Below are 27,186 nucleotides of genomic sequence, written 5' to 3' on the forward strand. Positions count from 1 at the left end.
AATGTAATTTTTTCTTTGGTTTGTTAGTACTATGGTGTGTCCACTATATAAATGTAAAATATTTTCATATATTTTACTTCTTCTGATAAATGATTGGGAAACCAGCAATTTCAGACACTTTACATTTATTCTGAGAACGTTGCAGATGAGTCCCTTATTAATAATATCCTAACTGTTCTTCACTTAACAGCATGTCAAGGTCTTTTTGGTATTACTAAACTTTTGAAGATATCATAATGTCATATGATCTGAAATACTTTTTCCATCCTCTTCTCTTTGCCGTATAAGTGCAAATGTAGCTGGAAGGATATTGGAATAAACGTTACATAAATTAATACATGGTAATCCTATTTGTATGTTAGTATCTCAATACAAGTGTAAATAGATTTTCAAAGCTTTCAAGCAGCTTTAAAACTTGTAACTCTCACAAAAATGAGATAAATAAGTCAGTATTTATTAAATACTAGTAATGGAATTACTTCCAATTCATGGAAATACTTCTATAGCATAGACAAACTATGCATAGACAGCTAGAAAGACTTACAAGATGGCAATCCTCTATAGAGAGACAAATAGACTCATAAGAAGGAAAGATTCTTTCACATTTTCTGAAAATACATTCTTAAGAAAGTGTGTCTGAACAAGACCTTTACATTTAAGGAAGTGTTAAGTACTTGAAAGTCGAAAATAATATGAGAACATTGAAGTTGGGTAACAGAACTACTAACTGGCATTTTTGCCCCATCCTTGCTCTTTTTCTCCTAAAAACATTTTTATTCTGTCACCAGAGTGATTTATGTAACATGAATACCTAATTACCCATTTTCCCAGTGTGTTTGAGGACTTATTTTGATCCAACCAATGGTCTCTGTCTTATTAAATCTTAAATTCTAGGAATTGTGTGTTTATTACAGCTTTAAACTTTTGTGTCGTTCTATTGCCTACTGAATTTCTTTATATTACCATCAAAATCATTGCATTCTGGATACTTTGGAGACTTTTTGTTTTATAATATCATCCCAATCTGTTTTTAGTTCCCGTTACTCTTTATGCTATCACCACTATGCTTTTTTGGACTTCTTGAGAGTTGTTCTCCCAGCGTACATCTCACAAATAGGAATTTATGCTCCAAGAACAGCTTAGATTTTACATTTTCTTCTTCATTGTATATTGTGGGTATTTTGGCCTCACTGTACCAAGTACTAATCTGTTGATTGTTAAATTGTCTTTAGTGCATATTTAAGTTTTCCTAGTTGCCTTTGTTTCTGTTACATCTAGCACGCTTCCTGGTACATAGCAGAAGTACATTTTCATTCAGGTTATACTTTCCTATTTTAAGTTTTGGTAGAAACTGACAGTTGCTTTTGCCTCATGGTTTTGTAGGCATGGAAATAATTTTGATTTATGTATAGTAATCTATGATAATTTCTTTTTCCCTGTAGCTTTCAAGCACAAGAACAGGTGATTTCCGTAGATGTTACTTCTAAGTTATTTCATCTAACATATCTTATTGTGTAAGAATAAATATAAATGCAATATGCACACAAAAGTTAAGAAGGGAAATAAAGGAAGTACTTAGAGGTTTCAGGGGGAATGAACAGTTTCAGAAAGTTTGGCTGATTTCTGAATAGTGGGAAGGAAGCAGTCATGCATAAACCTGAGAAACATATTTTGGGCCTGTAAATAACAAAAGAAGTCCCAAGGTTAGAACGACAGGCTATGTGACTGCAAGAGGTCTTGGAAAGGATTTAAGTTCTTCCCCAAAATAACAAAACAATGTAATTTTTAAATACATTTTTGCTGACAATTTTTCTAAAACCACCTTTGCCTATAGAAAAGATTAAACTGAAGACCGTTATTATGAAATTAATTAGGACATTTAAGCATTTCTGAGAAATAACTTGAAGTAGTATATTGAGTCATTTATTAGGGACACTTCTAAGGCAAGATATGAAATGAGGAAGGCAAAAAACCTGAATGAGACCAAACAAGGATCACATTTACAGAAACAGAACTAGAGTAAATATAGAATTGTAAATCATATTGGGATATTTTATGTAAGTGTTAGGAGAACAAACAAGAAACAGTTCGTAACAAATAACGTGTCTAATCACTTTGAATAAATCTTTTTTTTTAGATGACACATTCATTCATATACCCTTGGGACACTGAAACAATTAAATAATGTGAATACAAAGATGAAGTAGATTATAGCTTGTAAAAAAGAAATGTGCTACATTATCTGATAGAATGTGTGGTGGGTTAATTTTTCTTGAGGTGTTATTTTTTAATACTAGAAAACTTTTCAAGGAATTTAAATAACAGAATTCGTGTTTGGTCCCTTAATGTAAGGCATGTGCTCAGTAATTGTCTCAAATTTGGCATTGTGAAAGAGATGGTAATTTCAGGAAAAAAAAAATATTTGCTTTGGGAGAAAACATCTAGAACTGAAATATAGTGGATGCAAAAATGTTTGTAAAATGTGTTTAGGTTAAATGTGCAATGTTATTGACAGGATACTTAATACTTTTAGTTTTTGGATGGAAAAGCAATGAAAGTAGAACAAGTTAACAAACCGTCTTTTCAAAGTGGTGGTAATGTGGAGATCATCACCTTCTTGGAGAAACAGGAGCCCTTCAGGAAGTCTGAGACAGGAAAAAAGTAAGTCAGTATTTTGTGATTGATCTTGCAATATTTGTTATTTGTGTATACACATGGAAAATCTATACAAATATATTCCTTTGCCATTTTGATATGCATAATTTGCACATTAGCCTGACATAAAGTGTTTTGCATTTGAAAAATCTGTAACTTCAGTTATTGAGTCTGTGACTCAGGAAAAGTCTAAAAACCACTGCTTCACAAATATGTTAGTATCTTTCTTTGCTGGAGGATGAGTCACTGAAAATGGTATTTATGAATGATTTACTCAATAGGAATGAGGGGTCAATTTTTACTTTAAAAAGTCCATGCATTAAAAAAAAATTCATTCAATTGTATTATCTATTAACCAACCTTCAAAAATCTAACATTTAATTTGAGTTTTAATAACCAGATGTGTAATTCATTGGATATGTTTTCTCAAGTTGAAATTGCAGTGTTTGCTCCATTTTAAGGTACATAGCTTCATTTTATTTTTTTCTCAATTGATCTTGAAGGTGAAGATTAATACTACTTTGCCATGTATGAGAATATGCATTTTCTTACCTGTGACGTCACCAGGGCATTAGAATATATCTACATTTTTTGTAGATATATGAAAATATTTTTATTATTTAATATACAATTCTTAAAGATTATTAAAATTGAGCATAGACTAATCTAAAAATTAATATTTCATAATGGATTTTTAAGAATTGTATATTATGATACAAATTTTACAGATAATGTATTTTTCTGAGGTGTCATTTTTTGAGTTTGTAAATAACTGAGTTTCTTTGAATGGGATTTGGTGTACCCTTATGATATGTTTCGGAAAAGCTTTACTCATACCAGAATTATATGAACAGTAATTTATCATTTCTCTCCTAATATATTTTTTCTTTATGTAGATTGTATTTATATATTTAACTGATGATAGATTTTTGCTGTCTCTTCACTCTGCATTTATCCAAAATCTCTCTGTCATACCAATATAAAATGATTCTAATGTCATTTTTTTAGATTTTCTTCTGTCGCCAGGCTGGAGTGCAGCGGTGTGATCTCAGCTCACTGCAACCTCTGCCTCCTGGGTCCTAACGATTCTCCTGCCTCAACCCCCCATACACCTGGGACTACAGTTGCACACCACGAGGCCTAATTAATTTTTTTTTTAATTTTTAGTAGAGATGGGGTTTCAACATGTTGCCCAGAACGGTCTTGATCTCTTGACCTCATCATCTGCCCACCTCAGCCTCCCAAAGTGCTGGGATTCACACTGTGAGCAAAAGTTAGTTTTAATGCTGTGTTTGCTAGAGAATTCCTCTTAATTTTTCTTAACGTTCCTGGCAGTATTCTTTGATGGTAGGCTTTGTAATCTAATGAATTATTCCATTTCCTAGGTCGCTTGGTAGTGGTCCTCCAGTGTGCCAATCTAAAAATTGTTTGTTCAGTTTCTTTGTTGGGTTGGAGTCTTGCTCTCACCAGGCCAGAGTGCATTGATGAGATGATAGCTCACTATGGCCTCAAATTCCTGGGCTCAAGTAATTGTCCTGTTTCAGCCTCCTGGATTGCTGTGACTACAGGCACGCACCACCACACTTAGAAAAATTTGTTTTTCTTTTTTCTATATTTTTGTGACACGGGATCTCATTACATTGTCATAGCGGACATTAAAGCCCTGGACTCAAGCAGTCCAGCTGCCTCAGCTTTCCACACTGGCTCACAGTGTGACCCACTGCACCTGGCATCCAGGTTCTGAGACCTCAATAATACTTATGTGCAAGGCATTCTTACTGGTTATGTGAGGATACTAAGAACTAAAAGAGCATTTTGCAGATAAGCAATCACTGGGCTTAAATAATAACTAATAATAAAATTAAGGCTTGATAGGTAGACTTGAAGGAGTCCAGCATTTTTAAGTTAAGAGCATACCACAAAAGTGCAGAGTTGTGAAATATATGGGGGTTTTAAATTAAGATATAGTGTAAATTAATATGTGGAGGGTGTAAATATGTGGGGGGTGCACAAATGTTAAGATTGTACAGGGATGTTGAAACCTTAACACAAGATCCTTAGTGTAGGATTTGAAATTATTTGAGGAGAGAATTTAGTTCTAAGCAGCATGAGGTGAACAATCGGATTGAATAAAAGTAATATTTTTGAGAAGAAGAAGTGTGAGATTTCAGACTAAACAGAAAAAAACAAGACCATAAAGTAATAGATCTTAGCAAAGAAATTTAAGCAGAACAAATTAAAATTCCTACCTAGCCCTCCATCATAATATGGAGGAAATTGAAAAGTGCCATTTTCACTTTTGGCCTGCAGTAGTTCAAAGGTAGCAATATTGGTGTTTGTGAGATGGATTGAACAACATGGGAAAACTTACCTTCTTCAGCTGAGAAAGGACAACATATGTAAACTTTATATTCAGTGAAGAGTTTGATGGTTTTACATGTTTTCCCTGTGTAATTAGTAGTCATCAGTAATTCATATGAAAAGAAAAATAGTAACTAACTAGTTATTAACAATTAAAAGTGAACTTTTACCTAAGAATTAATGTCTGCCTTCAGCTTTGTTAGAAGAACTGGCCTTGTGGACCATAGGATTATCCAAAGCCAGAAGAAATATTTAAGTTGTCACGAATGTGTAGTAATTTAGCGAAAGAAGAATGGAGTCATACAATAAATAATTTTAAAAAGCTGTTTCAGAGAAGAAAAAATTGTGTTTCAGATATTGTGTTCTTTACATAATATTTAATCATTTTAACATTAAATGTCCCATGCTACGTGGATGAGGGAATTCTGGAGGTCCTCTATGCAGAGAGCCAGTCTCTTCCCAGAGAAATGACCATGTATCATCAAGAGATGAGGGTTATGCAACTAAGGATAGGTAAAGGAAAAATGGAAAAACAGTTGACTTTTATTGTGGTGATGAAATTCACATAACAAAATTAAACATTTTAAGATAAATAGTTAATTGTCGTTTAATATATTCTGTTTTGTGCAAGAACTACCTCCATCTGGTTCCAAAACATTTTAGTCACTCCAAACTACAACTCCACTAGCAGTTAAGCAGTTCCTTTCATTTTCTCCATTCTGTCAGCCAGTAGCAAACAACAATCTGTTTCCTGCCTCTCAACTTACCTGTTCTGGGCATTTCATGTTAATGGGCCCGGACATTACACAACTTTTTATAAGTGTCACCTTTCATCTGCATGATGCCATGAAGTTTCATTTACGTTGTAGCACTTCTCTCATTACACAAGCTGCTAACTCATTATTTTGTTTGGGTGTTTCTACCACAGTATTTCTATATATACATACTTGTTTGGGTACACTTATTCAATTCTCAGTATATATGAGTGGAATTGCTTGTCCTATGATAATTGTGTTTATTTTCTTGGGGAAGCACCACATTTCTCCATAGTAGCTGCATCATTTTCCATTCCAGCTAGAATTGTACCATGGTTCCAAATTATCTACAACCTCTCAAACACTTAATATTTCCTGCTTTTTAAAATTTATTTCCATTCCAGTGTGTGTGAAGTATGGTATCCCATTTTAGTTATGAAATGCATTTTCTGAATAACTAATTATGTTTATTTGTTCCATGTGCTTTTTGAGCATTTGCATATTTTATTTGGGGAAATAGCTATTTGGGTGTTTGGCCCTATATTTTGTTTAAGTTGTAAGTTATGTTTTGGATATTAGAAGTTGATAATTTAAAATTTGTTCCTTTAACTTATGTAAGCAGAATTCATACAAGTTCCTGAGACACAAGAGATTTATCTAGAGATTATGGATACCATGATTATGGTCGTTCTAGTCGGGATGAACATTCCTCTAGAGGATATAGGTACTATAATATTTTCTGGTTTTGTCAAATAGATTTTTTAAGTTGTTCCTGCTGACATTAGCAAACTTTTTAAATTTAGTGACCGTGATGACTATGGTGGGGACTGTGGTAGAGATCATTCTGAACATCCAAATGGGAGTTCTTACAGAGATGCATATCAGAGTTATTTGATTTGTGAATTGCAGTATTATATTTAATAGACCAGATCTTTTTTTAATAACCATTTAAGGAAAATCATAAAGGGAAAATATAACATGTTTAAACACTGAGAATTGTTAACAGTATAATGCATAGTGAACATGTAGGTGAGAACTTCAGTTCATTTTCAGAAAATGTGACAATGTTTTACTTTAAGATAAACTTTCTTATGCTTTGAAATTATTCTTATACTTCTTTTAAATAAGACCTTTTGACTATTTCAGGCATAATTAATATGGTGTCAACGAAGACAGAAGAAAGCAGTTTTCCAAATAATACTTTAACTGAGGCATGCATTAGGAATACCATTAAAAATGTTTAAATGTAGTTCATTATAAGTTCTATATTTTAACAACTTTGCAGGGACATCTCATGGTGCACCACCTGCACGATGCCCTTGGATGAGTTATGGTGGAAGTAGTTGCTATGATTATAACAGCACATGAGATCAATATGTAGGAGTTGGGAGAGTTACTCACGGAGCTGTGGTGATTTATATTCCTGTGGTTGTGAGCACTGTGGCAGAAAAGAATGAAGGAATCTACCTTCTCTGGAGAGGGTATACTCTGCTCCTCATGAAGGATATGGTAGCTCAAGTTATGGGGCATCTACAGGAAGTGGTGGGGGAAGCCAATGTGAAAAAGGAGACTGAAGCGATATTAAAGGAGATATTAAAAATAATAGTTACTTTGGTACTCAGGAGGCTGAGGCAGGAGAATTTTGCTTGAACCCAGGAGACAGAGGTTGCAGTGAGCCAAAATCTCATCACTGCACTCCAGCCTGGGCAACAAAGCAAACGGTCTCTCAAAATAAAAAGAAAAAAAGTAAAGAAAAGGAAAATAATAGTTATTGCATACAATCTTTGCTCGCAAATCAAAAATGAAAATGTCATTTCTGTATCATTATGTGAGTACCACTAAAAGAAAATGTTGATTTTGTGGGGAGAGGTAGATCTTAACTTCCTCCATGAATTTTTTGAGGTATGAAGATGAAAAGGAACTTTTTTCAAAGTAATTTCATAATTGTTAATGCTTTTTGAAAACTATCTGTTTAGATGATATGGCTATATTAAAATATTCAGAATAAAATTATACATGTAATGCGTAATGCCTGATTTTATTGCTACACATGCTTAAAAGCAAATAAAATAGGAGATTAAATTGTGGTGTTTGTTGAAAATTTTCTTTTGTAGGTTTGAATATAAATAGATACAAAAGTAGGCGTAGGTTAGGTCTCCCTTGCAAGCTGCACACGTTTTCTAATTAGGCTGTGTTTCTCCTTAAAAACTTACAAGCTTTAAAAGTTTGAGAAGTCTTCAGAAAGACTACAAAACTGTCTGCCTCACCATAAATTGTTTATCATTCAGAAGAATCATGTAGGTCAAAGGAAATAATTAGATGAAAGTTTAAGACATCCATAACATTCTTCTTGAAGCATTCTGTGACTGAAGGGGAATAATGGTGATGAAACATTTTTTTCAGCCTAAATAAAAACTGAACCAGCTACGTTTCCTAAGTACATAGCTTAATGAAATTAAGTATTCCTAGTTTTAAATAGTGGAAAATAAGTGTTTTACGTGGGAGGTACTTATGTTAATTATTTCCTCTAATATTTGACAATGGTTGTTATAAGTAATGGTTTAGCAATAAGTTCTTGTAAATAGAAATTATCTAGAAGGCTTGGGATTTTATCAGTTTTGTTTTTTTTTTTAGGACAGAGTCTAGCTTTGTCACCCAAGCTGGGGTGCAGTGGCTGGATCTTGGCCCACTGTGACTGAAACCTTCTGGGTTCAAGCTATTCTCCTGCCTCAGCATCATGAGTAAGTGGGTTTACAGCTGTGTGCCACCACAGCTGGCTATATTTTTTGTATTTTTAGTACAGACAGCATTTCACTATGTTGGTCAGACTGGTCTTAAAATCCTGATTCACCCTCCTCAGCCTCCCAAAGAGCTAGGATTACAGGCATGAGCCACTAGGCTCAGACTATCAAATTTAGTGAAGATATGAAGAGGAATGCTTTAAATCTCATATTTTTTGGAAAGTGAAGTGTATAAAACATGAAACAACCTCATAAAGTTTCAGATAGGTGATTGCTTAGCGGTTTAAAATATCATCTAATTATAAAACTGAAAAGATTTGGACCCAAATGAGTAAACCAATTAATTTTCCTGATCATACAAGCTAAAGAATTGAAGTATATGAAGATCCAGAACTTTACAGTCCATAATTCTTAAAATTAACATAGTAATCTGTAAGAAGGACATATTTTTATGAGAAAATTTTGACAAGATCATGATTTTTTATAGGGTAAGGTGGCAAATAATTTTAAAGCGAGAGGTTAGCAACTTTGATTTTTGAAGTGAGTTATTTACGTTATGAAATACAGGTTTTCATTCATCTATAATGTAGGATTGTGAGGATTAAGTGAAAGGACACAACTCTCTGGTCTTGTGTATCATCACAGTAGCAACACAAGAAACAGTATCTGTCCAGGTGTGATGGCTCAGGACTTTAATCCCAGCATTTTGGGTGGCTGAGGTGGGCATATTGCTTCAACTCAGGAGTTTGAGGCCAGCCCGGGCAACATGAAGAAATCTTGTCTGTGTAAAATAGACAAAGTATTGCCGGATGTGGTAGTGCATCAATGGAGTCCCAGATCCTTGGGGGCTGAGGCAGGAGGATCGCTTGAGCCCATGAGGTCCAGGCAGCAGTGAGCCTGTTGCTCCACTGCATTTCAGCCTGTGTGACAAAGCGAGACCCTGTCAGAAAACAAAAAAAAAAACAAACAAACAAAGAAAGGACAAGGTGTCTATGATACTCTGTCCCTAGGCTTTTTTTTTTAACCCTAATTATCTCCGTGAGGCATTATGTCATAATGATTAAAAGGTATGGAAAACAGAAGAGTAACCAGTGAGATACAGTTTGTCAACCTTGGAATAGGGATTCTGTTTCAGCAATAGAATAAATGCTGAAAACCCTTTATATAACAACAGCGAAAGCCTTATTGCGTCATTCTTCATAGGAACATAACTAATAATGCTTCTGAATGAGTAATAGTTAATTTTTTATCATCTTTGTCCACAGACATTACTATGAGAAGATACCTGGACTTGGTGGTTTATAACAAACATTTCTTATAATCCCAGAGGCTGAGAAGCCCAAGGTCAAGGCATCAGCAAATACAGTGTTCAGGTGAGGGGTCACTTCCTGGATTTTATTTTTATTTATTTATTTTTCAGACAGAGTCACTCTGTCGCCAGGCTGGAGTGCAGTGGCACGATCTCAGCTCACTGCAACCTCTGCATCCAGGGTTCAAGTGATTCTCCTGCATCAGCCTCACAAGTAGCTGGGATGACAGGTGTGCACCACCATGCCCAGCTAATTTTTTGTATTTTGGTAGAGACAGGGTTTCACCATTTTGGCCAGGATAGTCTCGATCTCCAGACCTTGTGATTTGCCTCCCTCGGCCTCCCAAAGTGCCAGGACTACAGGCATGATCCACCTCACCCAGCCACTTCCTGGATTTTAAACACCCCTCTTGCTGAGTCTACACGTTATAGAAGTGAGTTGGGAACTCTATGGTCTTTTAGGAGGGTGCTAATAACATTTACGAAGGTGCTGCCTTCCTGACCTGATTACTTACCATCAAAGTCCCTTTTCCCCTTCCAAAGGGCAGCCAATTAACACTTCCACATGTTGAGCATAAAGTATTTTTTAGATGGTGGAGTGAGGATGGCAGTGATGATTTAATGAGTTCTTTGCTTTGCAGTTTTTAATGCCTTCAGTGTTGTCATCAGGTATTAAAGGCATGAAGATGATTTTTTAAATTGTTCATATGTAGTCATCCACTTTCAGCTTACAAGGTTTGGGGACAGTTGGGCAGTTTTGGTTTTCAGTGATGCTAAATCATGAAAATGGGACCCAGGGGTGAAATTTTAGTTTAGAGAGTTGTAGCTATATAATGGATAAAACGAGAACTGAAATTGTAGACTAATAAAATATGTAAGGCAACTCACATGGGGGTGTGTTTTAGTTTTCCACTGAAACAAAATTCTCTCTGAAGTTACTTCTCTTGACTCTTGTTCACAAAATAAGTCTGGTCTGACTAGATTTGTCCTCATTTTTTACCTAACTGCAGTAAGAATTGTCACTGATCACAAAGGCATATATATACACACACACGTATGTATGTATAAAATAAATTTTTAAATATATAAATAAATTTATTTTTATTTTTATGTATACTTTATAAATTTGTATTTATTTATTTATATTTAAATATATATAAATTATAAATATACATTTTATATCATATATAATATAAAATAAATTATTTACATAATTTACTTTTAAAATCAGAGACAATATCCGACTCAATGCCGTCTCAAACTCATGAGCCCAAGTGATCCTCCCACCTCAGCCGCCTGAGTAGCTGAGACTGTAGGTGCAAACCATCATGCTTGGCTAATTTTGTATATTGTTTGTTTGTCTGTTTGTTTGATTTTAGAGATGGGCTTTTACCATGTTGCTTAGGCTAGTCTTGAACTTCTGGGCTCAAGTGATTCTCCCACCTCTGCCTCTGAATGTGCTGGTATTACAGGTGTGAGCCACCATGCCTGGCAATAGAGGCCTTGGCAGTATACGTGGTGAGAACTTTATATAATTAGTTTCAGATTATAATTTTTAATGCTTTGAGACTAGGAACTAAGCCAGGAACTTGCCACCAGGCTTCCTTTTCAGAACCTATATACTTGGTGGAATATCTTTCCTTTCAAAGTCCCCAGATATTGTGAGGTTTTCCAGAGCTTGCCAGAAGTGACCTGTCTTTCTCACCTCTTAGGCTAGGAACTCTAACCAATTACCAGGCTGGTTTTTCCAAGAGGGCTGTGTAAGTATTTTCTCCACAGTCAACTTTACTTCTTAAAGCTGCCTGGTTATCTGTGATTTTCTGCAAATCGTTCTTAAATGTATTTGATATTTCAGACAAAGCTTTGTTATAAAACCAGGTTCTAATTAGGTTATATTGAAGGGATAATACATTCTTACTACTTCGTAAATGACTCTATTGCCATATAAATGTTTACAAAATCTTAAATGTCCAGTGAACATAACACAGCTTAACTAGTAAATTAGTAATTCTAAGAAGGATACAAATGATGAATGTATTCTCTCTCTCCTTTTTTTTTTGAGACTGGATCTCACCCCCTCACCCCGGCTGGACTGCAGTGGCATGATTTTGGCTCACTGCAACCCCTGACTCCCAGGTTCAAGCAGTGCTCCTGATTTGGCCTTCTGAGTAGCTGGGATTACAGCTGTGTATCACCATTCCTGGCTAATTTTTGTATTTCTAGTAGAGATGGGGTTTCATAATTTTGGCCAGGCTTGTCTGAAACTCCAGACCCCATATGATCCACTTCCTCAGCCTCCCAAAGTGCTGGGATTAAAGGCATGAGCCATCATGCCTGGCCCACAAATGTCTTTTTATACTTAATAATAACCACAATTTGTAATATGTAGCTCTCTGTATTAAACAATTTTAAAGTAATCTTAGTTACTAAATATTTGCATGAATCATGTGAACTTGAATACATATTTCTAGGATTATTAGGAGTATGTAATTCACAATAGTGCTCATTTATCTCTCAGCCAGTTTGAATAGCACCTTTTTAAGTGATATTAAAAATTAACTTGGTAATAATATCCAGAGATAGAAATATATCACACACACATAGCATATTTGCATAAAAATATAGAAGCAAACATATTTTATAGCTCTCCTAAAATTTAGTTATGAATGAGGCAATAGAATAATATAAAACTCACTAGTTTATATCCATCTCATATTGTATCTGAATTGTTCTTCTGGCAAATGAGACAAGGTTACCTATTCAATAGGAGGTCTAATATCTTTTGTCTATATTGGTGAAGAAGACTTTGATGATATTATTTTTCCCTAATATTTAATATATGGAGCAAGAGGACTACATTTTAGGCATAGAATACATCTAGTTGCAGTCTGGATGTCTCCAAAGGCTGGGTAGATAAAATACTTAATCTTTTCTAATGAATTAGCCATTTTTCATTTCAACTTCAGGCCAATAATTTTTTGGAGTGTGGGGAAGATTCTCAAGTCCCTCAAGAGCCTCTGATTTAGAGGGCCTAAATTTCTGTTGACTATAGAGAGTTGAAAGGCTTAAATAGGAAGGGAAATGTTTGTTTAGGGGTAGATAGAAGAGTGGATGATGAGAGGCTTGAAGGAGGATATGTCAAAGGATTCAAGGAAGGTAAAGGGAGGATCAACGGTGGTGAGAGGAGAAACAACAAACATGAGTAATAAAAAGGAAGATGTCAAAGAGCACCAGTGTAGGGAGATGTTAAGTTTCTCAAAGGTCACTGAAGTTCCAAATTATCCTTGAAAAATGCATTCCAACAACAAGGATATAGAGTTACCAAAGCCTAAAGTCCACAAGCGTTCAACAAGGTGGGTTTTAGTTGGCTGGGAGACTTCCATGGGAAAGGCAAGAATCCAAATAAACAACAGAGAGATGTCAAAGAGCTTCAGTGGAGATTAGAGATAGAGATAGTGAGATAGAAAGATAGAGCTAGCGCTAGAGCTAGAGATAGAGATAGAGATAGAGAGAGATAGAGATAGATAAAGACAGAAACAAACTTCTTAACCTTCCAGAAAGATGGGAAAATTCACATTAAGGAAAAAAGTCTCCAACATAGAGAATCAGGAAATAATCTTCACTCAGGAAAGAGACTAGAAAAAGGGAACCCAGCTGATGGAGTCATGGAAAACCCCACTCAGGGAGTAGCTAGGAAAGAAGATGTTTAGCATAGAGAATCAGGGAAAAAATCTTACTTCATCCAAGGGGAAAATTCAAGCCAAAAATGTCAGAGAATGAGCCACTCTTGGGCAGAAGGGTATACAAAACAGAACCTAAAGGAATAATCTCAAACATGAAGCAAAGCTGACAGAAAAAGAGTTCCAGACTTGGAAATCAGGAAACAATTTCCAGTCAGATTAGAGAGCAAGGCAAGAGACACTTGCAACCCAAGGGAGTCAGGGAATAATCATAAGAAAAGTGATAACCTGGGAAAAGAAAATGTCACCCTAGGAGACAGGGAATAATACCCAATAAAGAAAAAGAGCCAGGAAGATGAGATTTCCAACTAACGTATCAGGAAATAATCCTCAGAAAATTGGAATAATCTGTAATAAGGGGAAAAAAGTTAAGAAAAACAAAACAAAACAAGAAAATGTCCATCTCCTGGAGTCAGAGAGTAATCCCTAGTAAGGGAAACACCAGGAGGAAAATACTTTCTGCACATTAAGAATAAATGCCACTTGGGAAAGAGAGAGACCGTAAGAAGGACTTCTACCTAAGAAAGTTAGAATAGTCCTTATTATTTTTTTAAAGGGAGAGAAAGAAAGCTTTTTTAAAAAAGTCAGAGTATAATCCCAATCAGGAAATAGAGTCAGAAAGAAGAATTTTGAGCCCAAATGTCAGAGAAAATTTCAAATCAGGAAAAAGAGTTAGGGATTACAAAATTCTATCCTAGGGAGCCAGGAAATAATCTTCAATCATGAAAAGTAGAAAAACATTCTTTCATCACAGAGATCATTTAATATTTACCTCAGAGAAAAGAACAAAGGAGAAAAAAAGAGGTTCAGTCCAAGGATTCAGAGAATAATACCAGTTTAGGACAGGGAGCCAAAAGGAAGTGACTTTAAGCTCAGAATCACTTGAGAATTGTTCTCATTTAGGAGAGAAAGAGACAATCATATAGTCAGAACATTTTACCCATTAACAAAGAGACCAGAAAGAAGAGATATCTAGCCAGAGAGTCAGAAAAGAGAGCTAATAAGAAGTGACTTACATAATAAAATAACAACAACAAAAGGATAAAGATGGCTGCTAGAGTCACTCAAGACTCACCTCCTCCACAGAGAAGGTCCAAATAGCAAATAGATGACTGTGCATTGAATTGAACATCTTTGGGGGAATGCTGGAATTCAGCAGGGAAGTGACTGTGACTCTCTTGGGAAAACTGGCTAGCCATATGCAGAAAACTGAAACTGGATCACTTTCTTGCACCGTTTACAAAAATCAACTCAAGTTGGATCAAAGACTTAAATGTAAGACCTAGGACCACTAAAATCCTAGAAGAAAACCTGGGCAATACCATTCAGGACACAGGCATGGGCAAAGACTTTATGTCCAAAACACCAAAAGCAATGGCAACAAAAGACAAAATTGACAAATGGGATCTAATTAAACTAAAAAGCAAAAGAAACTATCATCAGAGTGAACAGCCAGCTTATGGAATGGGGGAAAATTTTTGCAATCTATCCATCTGACAAAGGGCTGATATCTAGAATCTACAAAGAACTTAAACCAATTTACAAGAATATAACAAGCAACCCCATAAAAAAAGGGCAAATGATATATGAACAGACACTACTCAAAAGAAGACATTTATGCAGCCAACAGACTTATGAAAAAATGCTCATCATCACTGGTCATTAGAGAAATGCAAATCAAAACCAAAATGAGATACTATGTCACTCCAGTTAGAATGGCAATCATTAAAAGTCAGGAAACAACAGATGCTGGAAAGCTTGTGGAAAAATAGGAATGCTTTTACGCTGTCAGTGGGAGTGTAAATTAGTTCAATCATTGTGGAAGACAGTGTGGCAATTCCTCAAAGATCTAGAACTGGAAATACCATTTGATCCAGTAACCCCATTACTGGGCATCTACCAAAGGATTATAAATCATTCTACATAAAGACACATGCACACGTATGTTTATTGTGGCACTATTCACAATAGCAAACACTTGGACCCCCAAAACATAAGATGAAGAAAGGAACCACGCGGTCAAGTTAGTGAGTAATCACTAAGTCATTGGTCTGCACTCGAGGTCGCCACGTTCTGGAGGAAGTTCATTCAAGCTGAGTTTTCATTATGGGACAACAGTTATCAGCACCACAGAAACAGTATATAAAAATATTGAAGCAGTTGCTTAAGTCTAGCAGAGTGTCAGTTTCACAGGTTCAATTAAGGAAATTATGAACTGTGGTCTCATATAATCCATGACTTCCAGAAGAAGGAACGCTACACGTAGAACTCTGGCAACAAGTAGGGAGAAATCTTAAACAATATTATGCACAAGGGCATCAGGTCCCAGCATCAACTTTAACATAATGGGCTTTACTAAGGATGGCTTTAGTCCCATCATACACAGAAGAGACTAAAAAGGAGAAGGAGAGAGAACATCACCTGCCTTGTCACCTCCTTTTCCCTCAGTCCCACTATCACTGGGCCAAAATAACAAAGAGGAAACTGAGGGTTTGTCTGAGCCCTCTTTTACTATAAGTAGAAAAAAAGACAAGAAGCATACTTCAGCTATGGGACCTTGTCTTAAACAAGCAGCATTAGAAGGAGAGCTCTTAGCCTGTCCAATAATGCAAGACTGACATGGTAATCAAGTACATGAACCTGTTTCCTTTCACACTTACAAAGAACTAAGAAAAAGCATTAAAGAAAATGGAGCCACTAGACCATTTACAAAAGGAATGATTGAGGCCTTAGCTGACCACTTCTGTATGGCCCAATGGGACTGGTCAATGCTGGCTAAAGCCACTCTGGAGCCGAGCCTAGCCCATACCTACTCTGGAAGGCAGAATATGACGAGCTGTGCAAACAAGAAGCCAACCAGAATCAGGCAGCGGGGCAAAATATAACTGCTGATAAGCTCCAAGGGAAGGGTCCTCATGCTGATGTACAACAACAACTAAATTTTGATCCCCAGTCCTATGATCAAGTGTCTTTGTGCGCTCTCAGAGCTTGGGACTGAATTCCCAAGAGCTGAATTCATCAGGTGTCTTTTGTAAATATTTGACAAGGGCCTCAGGAGCAATTTGTTGAGTTTATGGATCAGTTAACTCAGGCAATTAAGAGGCAAATTAGTCACACCCAGTCCACTCCTATCTTATTGTTGCAATTGGCTTTTGAAAACATTAATGTGGATTGCCAGCAGGCAATGAAGGCAATCAAAGGAAAGGCAAGCACTGTCAGGGAGCTGATATAAGCGTGTCACCTGGTAGGAACTGAGACAAACGAGGCCAGAATATTAGCTATAGCATTAAGGCCTCTTAAAGTGAGAAGGGAGAGAAAGCGAAATCATTTTCTATGTTGAGTGAAAGGTCATGTGAAGAGGCAATGCCCCCATAGTAAAAACCAAGCTAACTCAGGGAAAGGACCCTCTTCTATATGTCCTGGATGTAGGAAAGGGAAACATTAGGAAAATAAACGCAAGTCTAAATTTGATAAAAATGGCAATCTCATAGGAAATCAGTCGGGAAACTTCATGAGGGGCTGGCCCCATGCCTCAATCCCAACTAGGGCAATGCCAACAGCTTTCCTCAGTTGGCTGGAAAGCCCACAGTCCTTTCTCTCAGAGCAGTCACTACTGGAAGTGCATGACTGGACTTACTCTTCCCTGCCAAATTAGTGCTAAAAGAGGGAGAAGACCCTAAAAGGGTTGAGATTAGGATCTGTGGCCCGCTGCCTCTGGGAACAGCAGGATTAGTCCTGGGGCAGTCTAGTCTATCCAGTAAAGGAATTAATGTGCTCCTGGGGTAATTGATAGTGACTACCAAGGTCAGATATTGGTTATGAAGGAATGTAAAGGTCTACATGTTCTTCCCCCTGGATCAAAAAATAGCTTAGTTAAAGATTTTACCATACTGCGTCCCTAATGCCTATGAGAAGGAAAGGAGAAAGTGAAGTTTTGGAAGCACAGGAGCATATTGGAATAAATTAATCACTGATCAGAGATACATGATTACCTTAAAAATTGGTAATAAGAATTTTACTAGCTTATTGGGCACAGGGGTAGACATTTCAATCATTAGTGATCGAACTGGTCAAAAATCTGGCCTTGGGTCACTCAGAAACAGAAAACTGTCAGCATCAGGGAAGCGCACACAGCCGAACAGAGCACATGTCCCTGAACATGCTGTGATTCAGAAGGAAAAAAGGCAGTTATACAACCTCTGATTATGCTCATCCCTGCTAATCTTTGGGGATGGGACCTATTAGCGCAATGGTTGGGGGTGGGGCACTCTGCATACCCCTTTCTAACAATGGCCACTCTTGTTATTCCTCCACTACCTCTGACTTGGATCTCTCAACACCTGGTCTGGGTAGAACAGTGGCTTCTGAAGGGAGAGAAATTACAGGAAACTCATGAATTTGTTGAGGAGCCATTAAAGGCTGGACATCTTGAACATTCTACCAGCCCCTGGAATTCACCTATATTTGTCATTCCCAAAAAGTCTTGGAAACAGAGGTTTTTAAATGACTTACAGGATATTAATGCTAATTTGCAGCCCAGGGGACCCCTTCAAAGGCCTCACCTCCCCCACAGGGATTACTCAAGATTGGCCTATAATTGTTATTGACTTAAGAGATTGCTTCTATACCATTCCTTCAGCAGAACAGGAGACAGAAAACTTTGTGTTTACACTACTAGCTGTCAATAATGAAAAGTCAGCTTGTCAATTTCATTGGAAAGTGCTTCCTCAAGGAATGCTAAATAGTCCTACCATGTGTCAGTATAATGTAAATCAAGCTCTGCTCCCTAGTAGAAAAGAATTTCCTGACAGTAAAATTATTCATCCTATGGATGATATTGTACTAGCAGCCCGAACAGATCAATACTTTTAAATTTGTTTACCTCTGTCCTAAAGAATACACAGCTGAGAAGTTTAGTCATTGCACCTGGAAAACTACAAGTGTCAAATGTCCTCTCCTTGGAACTACCTAGGATATCTGTTAACCCCCTGGTCAATAAGACCTCAAAAGGTTAAACTAAGTAATAGCAACTTATACAACTTAAATGATAATCAGAAATTACTGGGTGATATTACCTGGCTCCATCCCATTTTGGGAATTCCTACTAATAAACTGCAAAACCTGTTTTCTATCTTAAAGGGCAATCCAGCTCTTGATTCTCCCAGATATTTAATCCCTGCAGCAAAAAGAGAAATCTAGGAAATCGAGCAAGTCATCTCTCAGTGGCAGCTAGATCGCATTGATCCATGGTATTCAATTCAGTTGTATATCTTTCCCAGCAAACACTCCCCTGCAAGGTTACTAAGACAAATGACCCCTGGGCTACGTTTCCTACAATGGTTTTTTGCTGACATACTGAGACTAAAATACTGTCCCCGATATTCAGTTAATTACTAGAGTCATCTATTCAGGTTGCAAACGTTGCAATCATTTACTAAGTTATGACCCTGATGTCATCAGGATCCCTTTAAATAAAAAGCAATTCAAAGCAGAATTACCTTTGTCAATATACCTGCAAATAGCTTTCTCTGATTACACAGGGCAAATAGAGCACATCCTCTCTACTGATAAACTCCTTCATTTCTTATCTCACACTCCAATAATACTGTCTTTATAAATAATTTACTCCCCCATGCATAATCCTTTAATGCTGTTTACTGATGGGTCTGCTAAACATGGCAAAGCAGCAGCCTGGAGACCCCAGAATTCAGTCTCTCAATCTGGGTTAACTAGCACTCAGAGAGCTGTGATTGGGGCTCTGATTTTGGCCATAGAAACGTTTTCCACTCAGCCCATAAATATAGTTAGTGATTCTGCATACTCACTTCATTTATTACAGAAGTTTGAAACAGCACTGATTAAGTCCACTCTGGAGCCAACCCCGTTTACTCTTTTTCTCTGACTTCAGCAATTGCTAGATCAATGTACACATCCTATTGTTATTACCTACATTCGAACCCACAGCTCACTGCCTGGTCCATTGGCTTATGACAATGAACAAGCCGACCTTCAGGTTATGACATCACTGCTAGACCAAGCCACCCAATCACATCAATTTTTCCACCAAAATTGGAGAAACTTGTCTAAACAATTTCAAGTAGCCCAGAGACTGGCTGAACAAATTATCCTACAGTGCCCAGATTGTCAGCTCACAGGCATGTCCCCTCCTTCTAGAGATGTGCACCCTAGAGAATTGGAAACTAATCAGTTGTGGCAAACAGATGTTACAGACATCCCTGAATTTGGAAAACTAAGATATGTGCATGTATCCCTTGATACCAACACTCGTTTAACTAGTGCAGATGCTTTGCCTGGAGAGCATCTCGATATGTCATTAAACATCTTCTTTTAACTTTTGCATTTATGGGGTGACCCACAAAAATTAAGACTGATAATGGTCCAGCTTATACCAGCTCAAAATTTCAAAAACTTTGTCACATATGGAATATTTGACATTCCACAGGCATCCCATAAAACCCCCAAGGACAGGCAATAGTAGAACATGCACACTTCACCCTTAAAAATATGCACAAAGAACAGAAAAAAGGGGAATATAGGTAAGGCCTCCTGCAACACTAGTGGTACAAGCCTTGTTTACCCTTAATGTTTAAAATTTAGGTGTCAAATTGCAATCAGCTATAGAAAAGCACTTTTCTAAAACCTCTCAAGGCGTAAAACCTGCAGTTTTATGGAAAGATGTAAACAGTAATGAATGATGTGGTCCTAGCAAATTATTAACACTGGGGAGATGGTATGCTTGTGTTTACACTCCATCAGGTCCTCTTTGGATTCCAGCATGAGGCATCAAACCATACCGTGGTGTAGCTAGGATCCAACCCAGTACCAGAACTGAAAGAGTTAACCCTGCAAGACCCACAGTTCCAGAGGATGCGGCTTCCACAGACAACACAACCCTGGACATTAGCTGGGGATGCTTAAGAGGACAACTCAGGAGGCTGAACAAATCCTGTTCTGGACATAGATAACATTTACTCCAGATAATTTGTTTCTTGCTATGCTTTCTATTGTACCTTGAGACTCATATAGGGTATTGATCCTTTTTATCCTCTTGCTTTGTCTGCAGCCTGTACCTGCTATGCTCTATTGGGCTCATATTTTAGACCCACTTTTCTTTCACCCTGTCACCTGGACAGACACTCCCTTCCCAGTCTACAATAATGTGACTGCTTGGCAAGGAAGGATAGAATTGCCCCCAGCAGGGTCCCTCAATAATGGCACACATTGGACTAAGGTGCCAGATAACACTACATATCACTCCACTATCCTCCCACAGCATGTAAGTTATAAAGGCTCTAACCCTTACTGTGTACCTGGTAAAGACAAGTATGGCTACATCATGGCAAAGAAAATGCCTTAACATTTTTAGCTGCAGGTAGCCTCAAACCGGGTAATGCAATCCATGCTGCTTTCCCAAGTAGTCCTTCCTGTGCCAATGAACAGAGCTGAGAAAGTAATGAATTTCACTTTAGCTGGGAAGTCTGTCATGGGAAACAAGCCTATAGCCTCCAGTTGGGCAATTAAAACATTTTAGACTGGAGTCCCCATGGCCAATTGCAGGGCAGCCTTACAAATGTCTTTGACTATCATAGCATTAATCACTGTTTCATAGCCACTTCTCGTTCCCCTCTAATTTGGGCTGATGGGGTGATGGGATATCCCCAGATCCCAAGTAATGTCCATGCCAATCCAAGGCACCTTATGGTGCCTGGGACATCTTAGTACCTCCCTTAACACCTGCCATGGGAGATATAATAATTCCAGTTGCAACTACGCTATAGTCTTTATTCATATTCACACTGATCAGTGGCTGGTTTGCACTACCCATCCATATGTTTTCCTTATGGGAACTAACATTTCCATTACCACTGGAAACTCCGCATTTATGACCTGGGTGCAGGGACAGGCTTGGTTTCCCTCATGTATCACTAGTCACAATATATTTAAATTAAAAACTTCTAGTGTCATGGTATTAAGGAGACAAACTGAGGCATTTCTACCAGTCAATTTGACACGCGATTGGCAAGGTTCCTCTGCCCTTGCCACCTTAGCCCTGTCCCAGGTCAGACACAAAAGATTCACATTTACACTTATGGCCTTTATAGTCTCAGCCATGGGCGTTCTGGCAACTGCTAGTGTTGTTGTTGCATCCATTACTGAATCAGTACAAAAAGCTGCTTTTGTATTAATCTGGCCAAAAATGCAAGTAATGAACTTCTCTTACAGTAAGGGAAGAATATGCGAGAGAGTGACAAGATGCACTAGCATTCTGTCAACAGTTAAACTGTGACTGGGAACATAAACACAACTGTGTCACTTCTCTACCATTGAATCAATCAGTGCATAGCTGGGATGAGGTGAAACAACACCTCTGGGGAAACTTTCATAACAATTTAACAGCAGACATGAAGCAACTTAAAACTAAAATTTTGGAATCCGTTCACACATAGATCTGCACACCCAACAAACAGCCATGTGGAAGGGTGTACAAGATCACCTCTCCTAGTTAGACCCTCACTCCTGGGGGGCATCTCTTTGACTGGAAAAGAATTTAGCTTATTATGCTCATGTGTGTCTTATGTTATTTGCTAATCCTAGGATGCAAAGTTTGAATAAGAGCAGTGACCGCCTCATCTGAAAATCCTGTGGCTGCACATGTCTGTGCTCTGCAATCAAAAAAACCTAAAAAAGAAAACAAAAATGGGGAAATGTTGGGATTCACTCAGGATAGTGGCAGAAATATTAAAGGGAAATATTGAGAAAAGTTCTATGGAATAGTCACAAACATTTTGGAAGGCCAAAAGGTCACATAGCTTGTAATACTTGAACAGGCTGAAGGCAACCGGTTCTTATCTTACAACATTAGTTCATAGGGTAAATACGAGGGACAATAGAGGCTTCCCTAAATAAGTCTGATTATCCTACCTCCGTTAACTAACTTTTGAGCCAGATGGCCCTCTCAGAAGGAGGCCGACCAAGGATATTGCCCCCTAATGGTATTTACTTTAGACTAGGGTACCTGAGCTTTAATTATTCATAGAACTGCTATCTTAACCATGTTCATTATCCTCAAGTGTATTTACTCAAGGCTTCTGTTGGCAGTTGTATACTAAATCAATGCCTGGAGTGCCAGCTGCTCAGGGCCAGTTGCAGTAACAAACCTGTCTTGCTGTGTAGGCGGTCAGACACAGCAGGACTGGCAAAACAGAATATCTTTGTATCAGTGTACATTTTATTCAACCATCGTTTGGGTCAGGTCCCACAGGCAGACCCCCATAGCTAATGCCCTCTTGTGAGGAGAAATACCTCAGTTAGGAAACTCAAACTACTGGTAGTTCAACTCAGGGTAGTTGAGTTTGAGTCCCACTAATTTAGAGAGAGTAGACAAAAACCTATGGCTTCCTATTGAAATTGCAGAAAGGATACACGTCAGGAAGAAAATCTATATGCCAGGAATAAATAATTCGAAATGAGAATAAGGATAAGATCCAAACAGTCTCATCCCAATAAAGTATAAGACAAAGGTTCTACAACATCTGTATGACTAGCCAACAATTTCTGCTAGAACAAATGCCAGCCTTCTTCAGAGAAAGAAAATGAATCCATTCTCTAAACATGCAACTGCAGTTCACAGAAAATTGTTATTACGTATACAAAGAAACAAGAACATATTGACATAGGAGAGATAAATAAGAAGTCAGACTGCTCCATGACCCAGATATTGGAATTAACACACAAGGACCTTAAAACAGTGTGTTCAAGGACTTAAAAGAAAAGATAAAAAGGCTGTATTAGCAGAGATAATTCAATATCTGAGAAATTTAGAAAGTGGATGCTTTTAGCAAGACTTGGAGAAGAAAATAAGGTCAGTGTTCAAGAATGTGGTAGGCAGTACGGCTTCTAGATGCCAGAAAAAATAAAAGGAATGGACTCTCTCGTAGAGACTCTACAAGAAATGCAGCCTTGCCTACACTTTTGTTATAGATTACTGACCCCATTTCAGACTTTTGACATCAATAACTGTGAGAAAATAAAGTGTAATCTAACACCTGAAGAAAAAGAAAGTGTCAGCTCTGAGAAGACTAACAGAAAACAGTATGGGAAAAGAGCAAATGGGAAAAGCTGTGAACCAAGACAGAACTTGAAAACATGGGCAACTTGAATAAAATATTGTTGACTCTGGAATAAGGGTGGGCCTGAGATATGCGGTTAGAGCATTGGAGGCACATCGTGAGGGCCTTGTGGATGCTGGTAAAGCAAGTAGTTACTTTCTGAGACATATCCTCCACCAACATTCCTTAAGAAGAGTGACTTAATGTAATTTATATTTTTAAAAGAGGGAGTATTATAGAGAATAAATTTGAGAAGGCAAGAGTGAGAAGGTGTTAAATTTTAGGAAAGCTATTGCAGTAGATGAAGCAAAATATAATGGTGGCTTGGATTTACAGTGGATATTTAGGGCAGAGCATAGTCTGATTGGGGATATTCTGAAACTAAGTTTAGCAGGACTGAATTATGGATTTGATGTAAAGTTTTAAGGAAGAAAGAAATTGAGGATAAACCTTTGGTGTTTTGTCTTGAGTGTTTGGTAGTGGCTTACAGGTTTTTAGCAGTGAATGCCACTGTTAATAAAAGACTCATTTGGAAACTGATGCTGGGACTGCCTGAATGCAAAGCTCATGATTTTTATGAGCTGAAAAAAAATCATCCCTACTTGGTCCCAGGATTTCTATATATAAAAAATAAAAAAGGAAAAAAAGTTGTGAAACCAATATGATTTATCTCACTTTTTTAATTCTCTGAGACTTTTACTCAATTCCTTGGTCTGTAAATCAAAAAACAAGAACTGAATAAATGTATATTGAATTTGTTACCCAAATGTGTTCGTCTAAAAAATTCAACATTCACACACACTATGACATACACACAACCAAGAAATAATGAAATATATTGTAAAGTACAAGAACTTGGGGCTGGGCGTGGATTGCTGATGCCTGTAATCCCAGCATTTTGGGAGTCTGAGGGGGGTGGATCACGAGGTCAGGAGTTCAAGACCAGCTTGGCCAAAATGGTGAAACCCTGTCTCTACTAAAAATACAATAATTAGCTGGGAGTGGTGGTGGGTGCCTATAATCCCAGCTACTCGGGAGGCTGAGGCAGAGAATTACTTGAACCCTGAAGGTGGAGGATGCAGTGAGCTGAGATTGCACCACTGCACTCCAGCCTGGGAGACAGAGTGAGACTCCGTCTCAAAACAAAAACAATAACAAAACAAAAAACAAAAAAAAACTTGAAACCACAAATACACTTGTTTTTGAGTCTTGGCACTAGCACTTTCTAACATGTGTAATTATATATGTCATTTAACCTTTATGAAACCCAATTTTTTTATAAGTAAAAGCATATATTAATACTCTCAACATTGTTGTAAGCATATTAACCAAATTACATTTGACTGTAAAATTAAAAACCAGAAGTACGTGTTGGTTTTTCAGTGCTCTTACAAAAAATTAATCTTTATAACATTTGAAAATAAGAAGGTGTGGAAGATAAATTAATACTTTTTTCTTCTTCCAATTTCAAATATAAGCACTAATGGCAATTTAACAATAATTTTCTTGAAGTTAATTTTGCATATAAAACATCTGCAAAGATTATGTTCACATTTATAAAACTGAAACTGCTATACACACTTCCATGTACACACATAATACATGCACATTGTATAATTTGCCTTTGCTAAAATACACATTTTAGATTTTCTTCCAAAGCAACACATATATGAACCTTATTTGCATTAATAGCTGCATAATAATCAATATTATATTTATACCAAGGTTTCAATGGATGCACCATTTAATCTTTCCGATTTTGAGGAAAAGTTTGTCATTCCAAAACTTTTATATTAATAACAATGGTATAATAAACATGGTGGTATATTTATCTTTTAATCTTGGTAATGTTATTTGTATTTAATAAGTGGTACAAAATGTGAAAACTTGGCCAAGTGCTGTAAGTACTAGGTATTGAAATTATTTAAATACTAAATTTATGTAATATTAAATAAAATTATAACTATTTAAATACCAAATTACTTTCCAAAATCCTTGTAGTAATCACGTTTCTTCTAGTACCTACAATTTTATCAACATTGGATGCTATTAGTTTTATTTTTGTAAACTAATAAATGTATTATCTATTATCTTAACTTCATTTTTTTTTTGAGAACTGGAAATTTTGTTTTATTGTTACTGATCTCTAGGATGTTGATTTTTTTCTAGCCAGAAATGTCTGTGGCTGTGACACCTTTGCCTGAGATCTTGTCGTGTGTCAGGAAGAATGAGGTAGAATGAGGTATGCAGAGAAGTGAATGGTGAACAAGTAGAAACATTTTATTTAGTGTTAGTACAGCTCAGTGGAATGGTTTGCTCCTCTCTGTAGGCAGGTTTTCCAGTTGAGTCTTCAGCTCTTAGCAGAGAGGACGTCCTGGAGAGGGTGGCTTTTCTCCATGGCAAAGTCATTCGAGTCTCTGCAGGCCTCTGAAACTGTCAGCAGAGACAATAGCTCCTCTCTGTTTGTGTCCTATATGTAATGCTAAGAAAATAATGATATTGAGCTTTAAAGCAATATTTCACTATCTTTCTCCACTGGCAATGCTCTTATTAAAATATAAGTAATCATTTGGCTTATACAGTATCATAGTGTGAAATGTAATGAGAGGCACCTACTTAGAATTTTTAGATCGCAATTTTGGTAATGAATATGGGCTTTGCCAGACACCCATGTAAGATGTACATCTAAAGTTTATGTTATTTGGATATTATTTCATTAAATATCTAAATCTTGGAAAGCATTAATCAATGTGTTTCACTTCAGAAATGCCTGCCATATATCTTTCATATTTGTTAATCAAATGAAGTCTTGGCAAATTAAAATTTTTGCAGCTTAGAAATTTTCAAGGAAAATGCAATGCACAAAATCATAAATGGTGATATTATCCCAAATCTTAAGTCAAGTAACATGTCGTTAAGAAACACATAAATTCTTCTCTAAGAAAAATATTTTATCTAATGAAATGTCGAAAGATATCTTAGAAAGCACGTTGACTATTGAGTAGTAATTGCTTAGAAATCCAGAATAGTGGAAATAAGAGTAACAATGACTCACTATTTCATCAAACAAAATATGGGAAATCATCTTTAAATACAAAAATGTACTTATAATTAAAAGCACTGAGTTTTTACTGGGTAGAAGTGTATTCAGCCTTCCAGATGGTGGGGCTGGGCTGAATATTAGATCAAAGACACTGATAGCTAATTAAATGTGTGTATGGATGCTGTGAAATGTGACAACATAAGCAGAAGGAATCTCTCTTTCCCAATCTGCTCTTCCACTTCTCACCCTCAACCTCATGTAGCCTGACATGTGACAGTTGGCAGATACTTCATTCCAAGGAGTGAGGCTAGCAAGGCCAAATCTTTGATTGGAATTAACACATGGAAACTGTCTCACTTTAATGCCCATGACAAATTTGTTTGCATTGTCTATTTCTTTTGTTTTTCTTTTTTCTTTTTTTTTTTTTGAGACAGAGTCTCACTCTGTCACCC

The 27,186-nt window shown here is 36.9% G+C and overlaps 1 pseudogene; it reads right to left on the minus strand.

The window, feature by feature from the left end:
• LOC129025685 (RNA-binding motif protein, Y chromosome, family 1 member F/J-like) overlaps positions 1-27,186 on the minus strand; it is a 372,015-nt pseudogene that overhangs the window by 296,578 nt on the left and 48,251 nt on the right.

The sequence above is a fragment of the Pongo pygmaeus genome, chromosome Y, assembly GCF_028885625.2.
Source record: "Pongo pygmaeus isolate AG05252 chromosome Y, NHGRI_mPonPyg2-v2.0_pri, whole genome shotgun sequence".
In the NCBI taxonomy this organism is placed as follows: Eukaryota; Metazoa; Chordata; class Mammalia; order Primates; family Hominidae; genus Pongo; species Pongo pygmaeus.